Below are 18,461 nucleotides of genomic sequence, written 5' to 3'. Positions count from 1 at the left end.
GGTGGGAAATCCTTGCAGCTGTTCACCAATATTAAAGATGGCCGCTTCATGTCTCACACACTAATGCACCTGCTACTGCTTGAACTAAACCTTGTTCGTTCTGCTTAACTATTAATGCTATAGGCAAAATAAAGTAATGGGAATAGAGTAAAAATAAGTGGTATACAGTGCATTCATTTATTCTCGCATTCTAATGTATTTTTCTTTGACTTTATTATTAGCTCGTATTTGGGCCTGAAATGTGATATGTAACGCCATATTGAATCTACACTGCGCATTAGTCAAAAGTACAGAGAGTCCTCAAGCAGTGGCATTGAACTAATGCCAATGATAGTCTTGCCTCCGATGCGGTGGGGAACTCGACCCCGTGAACTCCCAAGAGGATGAGACTATATAATTTGTTATACTTTGTATATCATTTTGCTACAATAATGCTTGGTGGAATAAAATTCATGGGAAATTATAAAATGGGAAGGAACATTGATCAACGTTATTAAAAGAAAATGATCTCATACTGGTTTGGTGTGATGACCTCTCCTCGCCTTTATGACCAATCAAATCGAGGGAATACATGAATTTGCAACACTGGGGGGTGGTACAGTGCCCTGGAAAATGGTATAACTAAGGTAGGCTTAGTCAGTTAGATTGTCCAACTTGTCACAGACCTGTCACTGACCCAACGTATGCTGAAGCAGATCGAGAGCAGAGGTGCTAGTCGAGCAATCTGTCAGAAGAATCGGAAATTGCTGAAGGAGAAGAATCGATGACCCAGTCGAGGTCCGAGTGTTAGCCACAGAGAGAGAGGGGTGTGACGCTGGCGTTGCACTTAGCTGAGGTCCTGTTCTGATCTGTACCTGTCCTGTCCTGATTGGCACCTGTCCTGTCCTGATCGGCACCTGTCCTGTCCCGTGGGCACCGAAGTTGTCAGGAGTCTTGTCTTTGCTCAGCCCATGGCCAGGGTTGCTCTTCACACCATTCTAGGTAAATATAATCTGTGTGGTATGTCCTTGTACCGATTCCCTTGCTCACCCTTCCCAGGTATCAATGTCTAAAGAAAATCTCGTAATATTTCTACAAATTATTGCTTTGATTATTATTTTTTTACTTGTAAAGGTTTTAACTGCAATTGTATGGACTCTTGCTAATAAGACTTTACATAGATAAAGTGTTTAAAACGTTCCCGGGTCTATGGTTATATTATGAAGGTAAATGTTTAATCACTACCTATTATGCTAACTCCCTTTGATCCATTAGGACGTAATACACAGGTGACAATGATTGTTAAGTCAAAGGTGTAAAGGTGCAAGTCCTAAAGTGAAATACAATTCTGATAGGCAGAAAAATGTAAAAGTAAGATTACCTGTTTATGGTGTGTTTGTTTATGGGCCCAGGAGAGTATGGTAAACTGAGCAGGTAATCCCTGCGCGCCATCAGACTCCATCCCCGGACCCCTCAGTGCCAGCGATGTGGGTAAGCAAAGCTTTAGTACTGTGGGAAGCACGGTTGTGCACCCCCGCAAGAAGGCGGGAGGGGCCAAGGACCCCATCCCTTGGACCCGGAGCTCGGAGTGGCCCACTCATGTGGCTGGCGCACCCTGCTTCCCATGCCTGTGACTGGGTGGAGTGAGAGGTCAGCCGCAGACACACGCGCCTGCCTGCATGAGAGGGAAAACCAGCAGAGTGATTCTGGATGCCGCCATAGCAGGCTGGAATGCTGCTGGCGAGGGCAGCCAGTGGTGGCTCCCCAAGCTGGCCTCCAATGATGGAACTGTTTGCAAGTGCTGCTGCCGGAAGCGCTTAATGAAGACTAATTACACCTCTCCGCAAGACATATATACTAAGTACCTCAATAATACAGCACTTATTTGCAAGACTTTCAGCGTTGTCAATTATACAAGCGTCTTGTGTGGAGCACTTCATTTACCTCACAGCTTCATGGTCTTCCGAAGAACATACGCACTGGGATCTGCCTGAAGACCGGGGAGCTTATCTCTCCGAACGTCCTGAAGAAGCCCAGAGAGGGGCTAAACAAGTTGGCTGTATGTACAGTTCTTCATGGAATATGAAATAAAAGATATAACTATCTAACGTAAAAGATATAACTATCTAACATCAAACTCTCCTTTCATCTGCTTTGGTTGGCAACTTTGCTGCCATTTTACAATGTATTATTCTTGTTGCCTCTCAGATTCTTGCTGTATTTGTTGATTTATTTGTGGTTCTAATTTGCGACGAACCATCTCTGGAGGTGAGCAATGACAAATGTGTTAATTTTTCTGCAACTCATAGCTACACGTGATTGTGCGATAAACGGATCCCCTAGCCACCTTTGTTTGTTTGAGTCTTTCATAAGATTATTGAATTCCTTTCTAAAGGTTGGATGACAGATGTACTTATTCAAAATCAGCAAATATTCTTGGTCAGAGATTTCATGCATGAATGATATTCTTAGAAAAGGTGACAGGCTATTGGTACAGTCAATCAGAAAATCATGGGGTAGTGTCTTTCATGAAACAAAAAGTATGGTCAGACTATTGGTGGACACAGATAGATCTACAAGTAGAAAGGTATTTCAGAGGATGTATAGGTTGTGCGTGAGGTGATAAATTACATATTGTGAAGGAAAATCCTGTGATACCAATTCAATTTCCTGAATGAGCATGCCAGAAACTAGCCATGGGTGTGTGCGGACATTTGGAAGTTGGAGTATCAAATAGAAAATATACTATTGTATTAGTGAATTATTATTCCAAGTAGGCTGATTATTTTTGTGAATAAAGTGAGAAGAAATGTAGTGACTGAGTTCTGTAACAATGTTTTTAGAACGGAGGGATATCCGAAGGAGTTGCCCACAGATAACGGTCCACAATTTGTATCAAAAGATTTTGAAAAGTTTATTGATCAATGTGGTCTGTGTCATAAAAGTACAGCTGTGTATCAAAACTGTAAGAATTGTCTTGTTGAGAGATTCAACAGGGTGTCAGAGTCAAAACAGGTTCAACAAGTGAAACAATATTTTGTCATTATAGAAGATGGTAAGAACTGGAATTTGAGCAATGTAACAAGATATGGAAGGGTGGAATTTAAAAAATGGGAAGGAAATGTAAGGAAGGAATTAAATACCAATCCATTGTCACCATTTAGGAGTGAACGTCATGTAATCCTTCCACTGAAATTGGGAAACTAGGTATAAAAAAATTAACTTGGAAATTATAAATTATATTTTGAGGGTATTGCTTATAATTGATTTATTTAATGTTTAAGTTTATGTGTAATTTAAAAATGTCATAAGAAAATGCATACTCATTTCTAATAAGCATTAACAGTTAGGGTAATACACATTGCATTTATGAGATTTGATTAGTAATAATATTAGTTAGTATTGTAAATAATAGACTTTTAGGATGTTTTAAAAGTGGGAAAGGTAGCAACTAAGTAGGAAGTCAAGCCCAGGAGGAAACTGCCTACAGCCACTGATTTACAGAAAGACTAAGGCAACCCAGGCAGGTCTGCCATTGTCAGGAAGGTGCATGGGGGAAACATTATGAGGTGCAGAAAAAATTGGCATATAAGATATTGATCAGAGACTACAAATTAGCTCTCAAAGAAGAAAAGGCCATTGTCACGCACCAAGAATGACACAGGGCTCGGATATCACTGGGGTAACAGTTTTAATGAATACAGTCACTTTGAAAGGGTGCTTCGTCAATTCAGTGGTCTGATACGGCTTCTTCTCTGGGGTCCTGTCCGCGTCTTTAATCTGTCACCTTTACAGGTCTTCCCCTTCAGGAAAAAAAATGGAGAATGGAGAGGCTGTTATTGACAATCCTGTCATTAACCTTTCATTAGAGAAAGGGTTTGCTACTCCTGGCCTCTTTTGTGCAACAGAGAAAATTGCAGGGACTCTGTTGTGTTGCTCCACAGGACGCAACAAAAGAAAGGTGTGTGTGAGGGGAAGCCGCCCGTGAGGGAAGGGAAACGAACTGCAAGAGGACTCCTCTCTCTTGGTTCCTAGGTGGCCGTTTACTCCTTGTGCTTCCTATTGTCTGGTTTCACCTCTGCATGCCCTTTTGTGTCCCCACAGGACATTGCCTTTGGGATCCCTACTTTACCCCAGGCGACTAACAGCCTAAGACCACCACTTGGCTAAACACCCAACCCCTTAGCAACACTCTGGACACCGCTATCACTTGCCCGAAACCGTGACCCTGCAACGGGGTCACAGCTGCCTCGTCCGTAGCTCCTTCCCGAAGGGTTACCTCTTTCTCCTTGGGCTGGTCTTCCCTGCTTCTGTCTCCTGGTGCAGGTGCTCGCTCCTCCCAGCCGGCGGCGTCTACTGCTCCTCCAGTCTCCTCGTCGTCCGCTGTTCCTCTCCTGTCCGCGATTGCCATTGCTCCTCCGGTCTCCATGGGGTCCGCCGCCTCGCCTTCCTCTCCTGTGCCGCACACCGGACAGTTGTGCCCTCCCTCTTTTTCTGTCCTGACTCCTTCCGGCTTGCCCCTCTGCCTACCAGCCATCGGCAATGTGGCCTCTGCGGTGGCTTTGGGACCTCCTGGGACCACCCCCACCACCGCCTCTGCCGCCGCTCCATCACACACATCTACTGCACCAACAAAATTGAAGCATCTAACTCCTCAAGTGAACTTTTTTAAATGATTCAGCAGCTTTCTACCAGAAATTAAAGGATCTTTGTAACCAATTAGCAGAGTTTTTTCAACTTAAAATCTCAAATATTTACAAAGAGTTCAAATTCCCCAAACAGAAGTTGTTGACACGTTGACTTCAAATAGAGAGCCTTCCCTAAAATCTACAGAAGTCAAGGATAACACTATAAAGAGGTTTGCAGACCTGTTTTACACCAGAACTTGTCGATAGGCACCTTCTCAAAACCAAATCGGGTTCCCCCCCTTGAGCTATATACACCAAAAATCTTGCAAATCATGGAAGCTAAGGAAGTTCAACCCTTATCAGCAGTGATAAACAAAGCTATCAACTCAGGGCATTACCCTCGGATATGGAAGGAAGCAATAGTGAAACATCTTCTCAAGAAGCCCAAACTTGACCCAAATGACCTCAAGAACTTTCGTCCTATTTCTCTGCTCCCAATTCCTACCTAGATCTTGGAGAAACATCTCAACAGACACCTGATGGCGCATGTGGTGGAACCCAGTCAGTTAGATGTGTTTCGGTTTGGATTTTGGAAAAATCATAGTACAGAAACTGCTCTGCTATCTGCTTCTGACAGTATCAGACGCTTAGTGGATTCAAGGCAGGCTGAGGTGCTGATCCTGTTGGATCTGTCCGAAGCCTTCGATACCTTCTTCCCATCCTTGCTGATTAAACGATTACAGAAACTGGGTATCACAGACTGGCTTTGAAACTGTTGTCCTCATTCCTTGAGGATAGATCTCAATGGATGGCTGTGAATCAGTTCCAATCTCACCCATTCTCCTTGCCATGTGGGGTGCTGCAGGGCTCATCCTTGAGCACTACACTGTTTAATCTCTACATCACTGCACTGGCCAGGCTCACGTGCTTTTTGGGGCTACAAGCAGGGTTGTATGCCGATGATACCCAGGTAATTGTGTCAATTTCTAAAGACATTATTGCAATTGCATCCAACTTTAAACGCTGTATGACATCAATAGATGGGTGGGTTGAAAAAAACTATCTGAAGTCCAATGGGGAGAAGACGGAGGTGATATTCTTCGGAACACAAGTCGCTTTGTGGAACAATAACTGGTGGCCTGATACGCCGGGTACCTTATCAGCTCCTGCAAACATGGCCAGGAACCTTGTGGTCATTCTGGACAGTGAGGTTTCACTTGACTGGCAGGTCAACCCCACTATTAATTACTTGTTTCTGGATTATCAGAATTTTAAAGAAACTCTTTCTGTTCATTCCCCTTGGACTTGGTCTCCTCAAGGATCGATTATTGCAATTCACTTTACCTTGAAACCAACATTAACACTCAAGCCAACCTGCAACTTGTGCAGAATGTGCTTGTAAGGCTCACCTTGAATATTCCGAAATAGCGCTCGGAGTCCAAGGGACTACATAACCTAATAATAAAGAAGTGTGCAATATTTACGGCACTCTGTATTGTACATAAGGCCTGCCATCATGTTGGTCTGGAGAGAATTATGGCTATGTTTCATTGGTATACCCCTTTCAGAAGTCTCGATTCAACCACTACAACTTGATATCTGTGTCAAGAGTCCAGAAGAAAAGATGGGGAAGCAGAACTTTCTTCGTTGTGGATGCGAGACTCTGGAACTCAGTCTCTCATCAGCTGACTTGCATTAAATTGCACTCTTCCTTTAGGAAAGTCTTAAGGACCTGGCTCTTCACCCTGTAGAGCTAATTATTTTGTCTGGCATCATTCAAATCAGGTGCGCGGCAGAACTGTTCTCTGAAGCTACAGCACATTGACACCTACGGGCATTTGTTGTTCTTTATAAATGATGCTCAGATCAATATATAGAAATGGGGATGTGGTGTAATATTCTATTTGTGATGTAAGCAGCGCGGCCCCACTGCTTTTAAGCAGTGTGAGGAAGAAGAAACATAAAATGATAATAACTTAAAGTTATCATTTTATGTTTCCTTCCTCTCTGAGGGAGGGCAGTTGGGTGGGGCTGCTCTGCTCTTGTAACAGGGAAAGGAAGAAGTGAGTTGCACACTCCTAAGTGTGCAATGGGCTGTTTGGTCAGCCCTCTCGGGCCGCCCAAAACAGTCATGTACACTTTCCTCGTTTTCCATGCAGACTGCAATACAGCCTGCATGGAGAACAACGCCATGCCCCCATCCCCTGGTTGAGGGTTGAACTAGGATGCTGAAAACCAATAACAACGCTGCATTGCCTCGTTGTGATTGCTCAGGGGAGCCTGGCTGTACTTCCTGTCTGACAAGGAGAGAAGATGTGGGACCCATTGCGGCAAGGTAAGTGCTTTTTTAATTATATATATATATATATATATTTATTTTTTAATTGCCCCCTGTTCCTCCCCCCCCTCCCCAGGCACCCCGAGAGCCATGCCGGCTGCAACTGGATGTAAGCAATTCTTAATGGAGTTTAGAATAAGAATACAACGTTTGAGGGGAAACTAAGGAGCAGTTGCTGCTGAGCTGACTCCAGGGTTGGTTGTCTTCCTTCATAATAATACATCTATTGGTCGGTTTCCTCTCTATATTTGGAGGAAGAAGGATGTTTTACTTAGTGGTAAATTAAGGCATTGCTTTGTGCAACCCACTGTATTACAAAAGCTGGATTTGGGAGTTATTAATGTGTAAGAATGATTGTGCATATTTCTTAGGTTGAATTTAGTTGTAATAGTTAAGTGATATTTTGTTTTAATAGTGCTGTGCATTTGTGCTGCATCATTCCAATGAGAATTGTGTCATATTATATTGTTTGCTTTAAATATGTCAATAAAAGCACCAGCATTTCCAACCAAAAGCAGCACATGCCTTTAAAGTTCCTGTGGCAAGCAAAAATGTATTCATTATTTTATTTATTTATTTGAAGAGTTTTATATAGCGCTGGCTAGACCCGGAGGTATCAGAGCGCTTTACATGAGAACAGATTGTACATCAGTTACAATAATATACAATAGACACAGATACGAGTCAATACGAGCAAGAGGATGGGTGGAGGGAGGAATGAGACAAGGGTGTAGGGGAAAAAAGGCAAAACAGACAAAGTCAGGCAGAGCTGGAAGAGGGAGGAGGTAGCCACAGTATCACGAAGGGAGGGGGTAGGGGATGAAAAGAGACACAGCAGAGAGACGAGGAAAAATAATTTTCAATGTCCTGCTGGGTAGGTGACGGCCAAGGAGGTAAACCCAAAGTCAATCTCCTCTATAGCTGACTAAACAGCTCCACCCAGCATTAGCCATGTTGCTCGGGCTCAGCTGTAAGGACAACATAAAAGGTTTTTACCTAGGGGGCCTCATCATAGATCCATCAACCGCACTAGTCCCGGTGTTACTGGGAGGCGCCGTCCGCCTCAAACCTCTGTCTCTCCGGCACTTGTCTCTCTTTGGCTGGTCGTAGCTCACTCAGCGCTAAAAGCATGTGGACTCTGGTCCTACCATTCAGGGGAGTGGTTTCGCGGCCCCTCGCCTCGGACTCTGGTATTTCGGTTTTCTCCCCGTAGGCACCAACACGTCCCACGGATAAAGTTTCCTCAGGATAGGCCGCCATCGTAGGGTTAGGCAACTTGGGAGCAATCCCTTGCGTCAGCCTACACCGCCTTGTAGGAGGCTTCACTTAATATCCCCCAGTATCGTCCAGGTCATTGGAAGCTGATGCGGCGGTCAGTCATGCTGCTTCCCCCGCGGCAGACCGCTGCTACCCCACATACAGTTTTATGCAGCTAAAACCTTTGAGAATGAGATTCTCAGGCAATTGCTGACCGCCTGGTGCTTAGTTACTGTTACTGAAGGCTAGAAAATTACTTGGGTGCCATTTGAGTGTGGTGGGTGCCGCAGCAATGCAAAAAGCACTAAAGTTCTAATTTGAATTGGGCGCCATCTTGGGGTCAGGCCACATTTAGTGAAAGAACGCGTGGTGAAATAAACATTTGTGCATAAGGAAGCTCCGTGCCCTCAAGGGCCGCTAAAATAAACATTTGTGCATTAGGAAGCTCCGTGTCCTCAGCGGCCGCTAAAATAATAATGAGTGATCAAATGTTAAAGTATTGCAGCATGGTTCCTTAGGCAAAGGAGGAGAGACTTGCCGAAGGTCCCTCAGACGGCCGCCATCTTAGGGTCGAGCCACAACGTTTAATATTTCCCTGCATCAATTTAGGCCCCTCCAGGTCTATCAAGTTTTTCCACCGGGAGATCAAAACAGCCCAATCGGGCTTCTGCTGGGACCAGTGTACCTTTCTTTTGGGTAGGGTTCCTAGGGTGGTAAAATAGCACCGTTTCAGCTCCTCTTTTATTTAAGACAACCATCAGCCAAAAACTATGACAGAGACTATGGGTCTGATTTAGAAGTCAGCGGAGGGAATACTCTGTCTGAAACGTGAGGGATATCCCGTCCGCCTTATCATGATCCCCATGGGATAGAATGTGATTGTAATACAGCGGACTGGATATCCGTCACGCATGTAATGGAGTGTTCCCCTGCGCAGACGTCTAAATCAGGCCATATGTTTTAAGTTAGCACTCCCTGTGTTTACTTTATGTGATGCAGTCCATGTTCTCGACCACAATTTGGGGAAACAGAATTTGAGTCTCTGCTTGTCCATGCCACCGCATATGAAATAGGCCACAAAACGTCTGTCATTGGCTCTCTCACACTGTGAGTGACATTTTGCCTAATCACGTGCAAAGCTGCCTAAAAAGGGGTGTAATTCTTTGCCTGGCTGCTAAGTAATTTCTTTCTTTCTTTCTTTCTTTTTAACTTTTTGTTATATTGCATATTCTTGAAAATAAATAAATACATTAAATAAAATAAACTGGACACATGCCATGGTCGGACCAATTAGCTTTCGCAATGCTTGGTTGCAAATTTAAATTAAGAAACACACCATACAAGTAGGCCATGTTCACAGAGTATGTATATTCTGAAGACTGCGAATTCACAGGCACTGAGCAGTAAACCAATGCCATCCTTGGAATAAGGTATTTTTATTGTAGACCGAGTTGATAATTCCATGGCAATTACAGAGAAAATACTCAAAGGCTTAGCAGAAGGACGGCTGGGAAGATGCACGCTGCCTTGGGGCGGGTTGCTTACAGTGCATACCAGTAAATATATAAATGCATACAACAAGCACTGGACAAAAATAATAGAGCAATCAGCGATCGGTCCTAAGAGAACAGACGGTTGTTCCAGTATGTCAGAACCCATGAATTACGATTATATCCGGCAGTACATATTAAAGACACATTCGACTTGGAGACACTAACCGAGAGAATGCCACGAATTCAGTAAAAACGTCTTGAAGCCCCCTTGCTGAGCAGGATAGGTGACGAAAATCATCAAACTTGGCTAAAACTGCAGCGGATAAATACCATGCCTGTTTGACACTGTAATCTACACTTCCCTCCTGACTTTTTCACATCTGCTGCTGTCAATCACAATCAGGAGGCGTGGCTGAGAGTTGGGCCCGCCCACCTGCCAGATGTTCCGGCCAGATCTTCCACCACAGGAAGACTCAAACAGCTCCAATTAACAGACATTACTGGGAGACGCGCTGCAGGGTCCCGGTAATGGCAGGTTTATGAGCGATACTTGACAGGTGTGGGCTTGGAAATCACGCCCTTTTGCCCACCGCTAAGCGCATCCTGGTTTGAGAGCGCGAGCCCGCTGTTATGTGGTGTCTCCCCTGAGAGGCAGCTTGAGTGCACCCCTGCTGATGGACAAGAGGCGAAAGGAGCACTTTCGTTATATTAAAATACAAAACTCTGCCACTTGCATTTCCAGGAAACCCTATTAATGCCCATCGGCTTTGATAATAGCAGCATGCACTTACGTGACAACGATTACTTCCGTAGTCCAAAACCTGGCAATGGATTTGAAACCACGTTATTTTAGGGCCTAGTCGGAGACACGGTGCTTTGAATTTAACATTTGCTGTGGATTGTGCAGAAAGCTTGTGTTAATAAAAAAAGACTTTGTGTCTATGAATGTGTTAGCATTTGATTACCATTTTGTTGAGCACATGGTCTACACTGGGGCACAACCCGCATGAATACTGTTAACTGGTAGCTTGTTTTGCTGCAGTGCGGGTTTGTGGTTAATCTCAGCTAAATCTAAACTGCATTAGCGTTGCAACCAGCATTTAGGAGGCCAGGCGCAAACCTTTTACAGAATATATCATCTCTTCCCAGATGACGCTGCATACCCTCATCTCCCTTCACGGTAAGGTGGGTGGGTGCACACATTGTTTTCAAGTTGAATGCCTCTAGAGCTGTCATCTATGCATTGTAACAAGGATGATTCGGAAAGTGTGTGAAAGACATGTAAGTGAGTTGCACTAGCAACATAGTGGTCATTCTCTGTGAAGGTCAAGTGAGTAGTTTGATAATTGCAAAAGCCGCCACTTTATGGCTATCCACTAGCAATTTACAGCGCATGTGTCAAATTCATCCGCACATGATGGCTCAGTAACTTAAACCTGTCCACTGCGAGATGAGGTGAGGGTCATGCGTTCAATTCCCGCCAAGGCCAAAGATTCCTTTAAAATGCCCAGGTTGTTAAATTGAGTTGGGACCTAGTAAAGCTTCTTTATAACAGGCTTAGAAATGACAGGAATGTGGCGTAAAGGCTGAGAAAAGTATCTAATTCTTTCAGCCAAGAGCAGCAAAGAAAGTGTGACAAACCGCATCAAAAATATACAGGATTCAAAAAGCGCATGTGCAGGAAATGAAAAATTAACTATGCTAAACGGAAAGCAGAAAAGAGTAAATACAAATAATTTAACGTTTTCCTTAACCTATACTCGCCTCAATGCCTACGGCCGGCAAGGGTCAGAAACCACGAATGAGACAGGCCTGAACTACTCTACCAATTACGATGACTAGCCTAATCTAAGGGATTGGCGCGTTATCTTAATACACCAACACTGATAAAATATGACTAGATGTAGGTGTACATTATCTAAGAAGCATTGTTAAAGCCAATACGTCTCATCTGTCGTTGGGGATTTGCCAGTGCCTTTTGTCTATGCTGTTCCACATTGCCAAAAATAAAAAAAACTGCTAATTTGCAAATGCAAAACAGCATCAGCAACCAAAATAGCAAACACGTCATAATAAAGTATATGCCCGCAGGCATAATTAAGCATGCGCAGGTATGTTATGACTCTTTTTTTTTTACTTTTAATTTATCGTTCCAAGAAGTGAACACTAATGTTAGAGCAGTAAATAAAATACTTGCAATAGCACATTTGCAAATTGCAGCTACCACCACCCCCCCCAAAAAAAGGCCACAACTAGGAGAGGTGGGGGAGCAAAAAACGAGCGGGCGGATGAGGGTGCAAGTCAATGTCATAGTGGGTGCAACGTAGAGTGGGAGAACAGGAAGTAGACGAGCTTCTGGAAGGGTGTTAAAAATTAAAATTAAATACTGGATGGGAAAACAACGAGGTAGGTGCATGCGAAGTGTGTGTGGAAGGAAGGATGTGAGAGAAAAGTTTGCAAAACAAAAAATAACAAGCATTGGCATAGCCAATAGGTCTCGCCTTTGGGACATTATACCTTTTTAGCCATGCAACAGTTGATGTTGCACCAAAGATATTGTGCTGCATAATTAAATACTTATAAGGTCCCAAAGGCGAGACCTATTGCCTATGCCAATGCTTGTTGTTCACAGGTACACTCTTTGGAATACGTTCTCCTGTCATGGAGATCTGATCTTTTATCACGAGTCAAGTCGCAAATTGTAGAATTGAGGGATTAACTAGAACTCTTTACAGTTTCGCAGGCCCACAATGTTCACGTGCAACGGTGTATTTTGGGATGCGTAACAGGTTGTAGTAAAGAAGTGAACTTTGCAAGCTTGCAGCCTACTAAAGGAGCCAGACAGAGACCTTATCACTTACAGTTCACTTTACTTGGAGCGCCAACACTTTACTTGGAGCGAATTTCGTAGCGCACCCTGCATCAAATTTTGCAATGCAGGGCGGGCTGCGAAATTCCTTTTATTAATTAAATTGTTTACCCACCTTCAATTATCCATACTCCAGTTTTTAGCACCTACCACCCTGCTCCACATCTGCCCCGCCTCTCCGCCCCACCGAAACTCCCTCCAAGGGCCGTGGCTGCTGAGAACAAGGCTCGAGCAGCGGCACTGCTCCTTTGAATCAAAATGCACTGACCTGTAGAGTGCTCAGGCACATGCTGAGCAGGAGAGCATATCCGGGTTTAGAAATAAAGGATTTATTGGCTCTGCATTAAACAAAACACACTTTATAATGTATTTCAGTAATTCATTTGCATAAAACAACGGTAGAACCGTATCAGATATATACTGCGTCTGCCTTTTTTGAAGTCTTCAAATCCTTTCACAACAAGCAACAGCGTGCACGACAGCAGGGGGAGGGGAGAGAGGAGGGGGCCTGCGCGGTTTCCTCGCGTGAGCGAGCAGCAAGGCACAATAATTGATAACATATGGCGCCAGCTGCTCGCTCCCGCAAGTGAATCGCCAGACGTGCATGCGTTGCATTGCTTCCAGTGGCAACGCGTGCACGTTTTTGCAGAAAAAGCTGTGCCGATAACGAAAAGTCTCTTTCCTATGTAGTGCCTAAAAATGAAGTTTTCTGATGCGCACGTTGGGAGGATACAAGTGATTCAATTAAAAGGATGTTAAAGAAGGTTTGCTCCAGAGGATGAACAAATACAAGAGGAGGAAGGAAAGCCATCAAATACAAAGCAAGCAAATTAGATTAACATAAAAGGTGGCACAGGTGCAATTCACATAATTTCCTTTGCAAACATTATGCAAGCTTATGCGTTATTATGTAAAATGCTGGCTTCAGCACTTTGCAAATATTTTTTAGTGTGAAATGTGTCCTCTTGTTCCTTTTTAGCACAAAATCATGTGTAACATGCAAATCATGTGTATTATGAACAACAGCTGCATGCATTTGGTCTGTTGAAGTAGCGGTCGGTGGTAGGAGTGCTGCTGGGCGGTGACGTGGGCATGGGCAGGGTGGGGTTAGTAAACTACAGAATACAGACAAATACAGGTAATTAAACATAAAAAAAAAAATTGTTGTGCGCACTGCATCGCCAAATGCAATGCAGTGCGCACAACAACATTTGTTCATTTATTTTTATGTTTACTTACCTGGATTTGTCCGTATTCCGTAGTTTACTACCCCCCACCCTGCCCCTCCCCCTCCCCACGTCACCGCCCGGCAGCACTCCTACCACTGGCTGCTACTGTACTGTCGTAATCACAGGCATATCATGTAAGAATGACAATGCAGCATTGTAATTGGTCTGAGCACTGCGGTTCGGTGCTCAACCAGGGACTGGGGGCCTGGGCATGTTCGCAGGAACATGGAGAACATGGAAAGTGCGCATGACTGAGAGTGCAATAACCAACTAGTCTTAGCACTCTCAGGAGGGTTCACCACTCCTTCCCTGCTCTGCAACCCTGCTCGCCCCCTCAACCAAAGCTGCCGTAGCAGGAGGACAAAACAAAATGTTATTATAATTTTATTTTTCAGTTTTCACTGCTGCAAAGCAGTGGGGCGACGATCCTCCGCCTTAGTGGAGAAAAGCCTCCCCTGCTGATAGCAATATAAAAAGGAACCTATAATGTGGAGTTGGCAGCACTTATTACAATGAATTACTGAAAAAGGTTAATCTGCCACTCACTTCTGCAGAACCGTTATTCACCCTCGCACATGCCATCACAAGGAAGAATGCCACCTTCCTTCACAGAAATGTATGCAAGGTTGTAGGAGTTTTAGTAGTAAAAGTTGCTTAATAAATTACTCATAATATGCAATTAAATATGAATCACTGTCAATAAGATACCTTCAAGTGGAGAAGTGTGGCTCACTGATTAGAGCGGCAGACCTCTGCCCCGGGACCAGGGTTCAATTCCCGACGCGGCAGGGTCCTGAACCCAAAAATGTCCACGGACTCGATAATTCTCGCCTCGGTCAAACAGAGATGGGTGGTAGTGTTCCCAAAGGGGAAATGTCCGCACACACTTTACAAAGCAAATATGTAATTCCAAAATTTAGTACACATCAAACAATCATCTTAATTCTTCCAAAAAGTAATCAGTAGGGTGCTTTAGAAACTCAAGGCACCTACCACCTAAAGGTGCCGTTTAGAACACATGGGAATGTGTTACATAAATTTGAACAAGATTTGAGAAACTTTCGACAGCACTCCTGTGAGTTTAGTAATTATAACAAAGACGGCATAAATTATATACCCTCAGTCAAGAGGGTATATAATTTATGCCGTCTTTGTTATAATTACTAAACTCACAGGAGTGCTGTCGAAAGTTTCTCAAATCTTGTTCAAATTCTCGCCTCGGTGCCTATTCTAATCATGGGGTCCCACGCTGCAACTCTGGGCAATAGCTTGCTTAATCTCCACGATGGCGGCCCACCCGCTGTGGGATGCCTGTCTTTCACCTTGGGGATGCCCAGTAGGGGTTATCTTACAGGGAAAAAACCAGGACGGGTTCCCAAGGCAAGCGCCTTAATGCCTTCGGGTGATACGTGCGCTATATAAGTCGCAATACATTTACATTTACATTGACAAGTACAGCTCTTTCGATAGCACTTACTTGATATAAATTAAAACAGTAACTAAGGCGTTGCGTTCAGCTTGTTTTTTGAAAGTAATATAGGTACATCATTTTTTTTTATTTAAAAACATACAAATAGAACCAAACTAACTCGCCAGCCCTGCATAATGCCAAAGCTACAAATATGTTAAGTCACAAAGCTAATCAATGTTTCGGGAAATTCAGCTACGACACAAGATGTGTTTTACCTATCGAGTTATATTACAGTTGAAGTCCTCTAGATTAGAAAAATAAGGATATCACTGGCTTCATTGTTTTAAAGCTCGCCCTACTGAACGCTGTCCTCCAGAGTCTCACGCTAGATGAAAATAAGGCAGGACAGGGGCGAATTGTGCCAGGGGCCATTGAATTGCATGGTTTACCTGTATGTGAAATTAACCTTCCCAACATCACATTTAATTCTTCTACTGCGGTGGTTTTAGTGATGGGAAAATGGCTTCAATACTAATAGTCAGATAGGATTTAACATCACATTGTTAAAAAAGATAAATTGCACGAAGGTACTCTGTATTATGTGACAATCAGAAGGTACTATATCGGGCAGCATAGAACATCCACAGCTCTTGAGCACAGGCATCCCGGCCCAAACACAGCCACTGGCACCTGAGCACTCCCTGCAGGGATGTGATACATACCGATGAACACGCCGCTAGCTTCACAGGACCCAAAGCATAACAGCAAATGACAGAGACCAGACCACTCGGACCCGAGATTTTTTAAAGAAAGAGATTTTCCTGCGGCTAGGAAATCGGCACAGGTCCCCCACACACATGGCATGAGGCTGCGGAAGTGGTCAGAGGGTGAACAAACATAATCAAGGCTTTGATGAGGGCGGGGGTCAGGGCTGAACGAGAGACTTGGAACACAAATTGTTCCAAGCCAAGGATAAAAAAAAAACAGAGCGGGCATGCATACATGAAGTGCTGCAGCCAGATTAAAATGATTAGGTAAACCAGCTGAGAATTAATGAAATAGAAGAGGGAGAAAGGAAAACAGGTGCAAGAGCAATAGAGGAAGGGGAATGATGGCTCGTTGCCGAAGAAAATAGTTATAGAAACAATTTTGCGACGGTAAACTGATAAAAGAGAACAAGAAAAACAGAGCGGGCATGCATGCATGAAGTGCTGCAGCCAGATTAAAATGATTAGGTAAACCAGCTGAGAATGAATGAAATAGAAGTGGGAGAAAGGAAAACAGGTGCAAGAGCAATAGAGGAAGGGGAATGATGGCTCGTTGCCTAAGAAAATAGTTATAGAAACAATTTTGCGACGGTAAACTGATAAAAGAGAACAAGAAAAATAAGCATTGTAAGTGCAGGCTACAGTATGCTGCAGCCAAAAGAAATGGAGGAACGTAAGCAGTAGCGGCTCCTGGAGGCAGTGCTGCCAGGAGGTTACGCTGGGAGGGGCAGGGTAGGGGGTAGTATAGTCCAGATTATGGCCTAACTGAGGTAAGTATACAAATAAATAAATAACACAAATCTCGTTGCGTGCGCTGCATCGTCAACTTCGATGCAGCGCGCGCAACGAAATTTGTGTTATTTATTTATTTGTATGCTTACCTCCATTAGGTCATAATCAGGACTTTACTATTACTACCCCCTACCCTGCCCCTCCCCCACCCTGCGCCACCGCCCAGCAGCACTCCCTCGAGGAGCCGCTACTGAACGGAAGTGTGAAAAGCACAGGAACCAATGAAAAGATAGGAAAGCAAGTAAGCGGTATTCAAGTCTTCTTTTTTAAGGATCATAATAAATACAACAGATTTCACAAATACAGCGCAAGCACTGTTTTGGAAAAACCTGGAAAAAAACTCTATGGACTGCAGCACAAGTTCTGCCATGCACTAGGCTGACAAAGAAAACTTGGGTTCAGACTTAACTGTGTACCCTGAATCCTGCAACTTTTAAACATGCAGGCAAACATGTCAAAATAACTCTTTTTGACAGAAAATTGGATTTTTGTCATTTTGGTGTCCTTGTGTCCATTAAATGTTTCTCTACTTTCCTAAACTGGTTGCTTGATTTTTATTGTGTAGTATTCTAACTTTTTTAGCTGCTTTGTTACCGCTAAATACTGTCAACTATGTGTCATATCTACCAGGGCTTTGAGCCCAGGTTGACATTTTTGAAACTGTGTTTACCTTATCTTAAATTGTGTTTTCAAGTTTGTGGCCGTATTCCTTGTGGTGGACTTCCATCCACCAGTATTAATAATCCACTTTCTTACACACCCTTTATTTCACAATGGTAGTCTTGAAACATGTTTTTGACAGTTTCCTCAGAATTAAGTTAGGGGCCATCCTGAAGGAAATATGAGTCTCTCCAAGCATTTAGAAGCTAGAGCATCACTTTACTAGCATAGGATGTGAGAGTCAGGTAAGGCTATTTGCTCGCAAAACTACATAGAAAAACTGCTCTCCTAAATTTCTTTTCGATATAATGTATTCAATCAAAAGTGCTTTGTTTGATTATGTACACAGTAAAATATACAATCATATATTTCAGGATATTAGAGCTTGATTGGGGGGTAAAATAGTAGATGTGGGCCTAGATGTCTTAGTCAAGGCCACATGGATGTGCTACACTTGGTTTCTTTACTGCAAAATACATCATTCACTCAGTGTACAAACCTCAGTGGCACCCTATTGGAGATGACCAAATACTTAGACAGATTTGAAGATGCTGAATGGACATCATGCATAGCAGCATCCACTTTGTGAGGTTCCCAGATGCATCAGAGGACTCATTCCTGGAGTAACCCTTGCATTACTGGATTCAATGCAAAATGCTTTCAGAGGAACTGTTCTGTTTCATTAGAGGACATCAACAAATTGAACTGACCACTAGTCCCCATTGAGGCTCCTCCCAGGCCTCTAATTGCAAGGTTCTTACATTTTATGCACTGTGACATTGTACTACAAATAACTCATTATAGGTGGGGAGTTGTTCCTCAAATCTTCCAAAATAATGGTCCTTTTAGATTACACAAATGATTTTCAGAATAAAGCATACACCCTTCCTGAAGGTAAAAGCAAATCTTAGCAATGCAAATAAAGATGATCAAACTGAAAGTAATCATCAATAGCAAATCCTATATGTTTGAGAGCGCTTGAGACTCAGTGGCTGAGAAGGGGTACCACCATCATTTTATGTGGCCTTCCCAGAGAGG

General features: G+C 43.5%; 1 protein-coding gene across 1 annotated transcript in view; it reads right to left on the bottom strand.

The window, feature by feature from the left end:
* PPFIA4 (PPFI scaffold protein A4) overlaps positions 1–18,461 on the bottom strand; it is a 2,319,747-nt gene that overhangs the window by 325,801 nt on the left and 1,975,485 nt on the right. The gene's annotated exons all lie outside the window — the stretch shown is intronic.

The sequence above is a fragment of the Lissotriton vulgaris genome, chromosome 5 (assembly GCF_964263255.1).
Source record: "Lissotriton vulgaris chromosome 5, aLisVul1.2, whole genome shotgun sequence".
NCBI lineage: Eukaryota > Metazoa > Chordata > Amphibia > Caudata > Salamandridae > Lissotriton > Lissotriton vulgaris.
The sequence above is the reverse complement of the archived record's forward strand: the minus strand, read 5'-3'. Positions and strand labels throughout refer to the sequence as shown.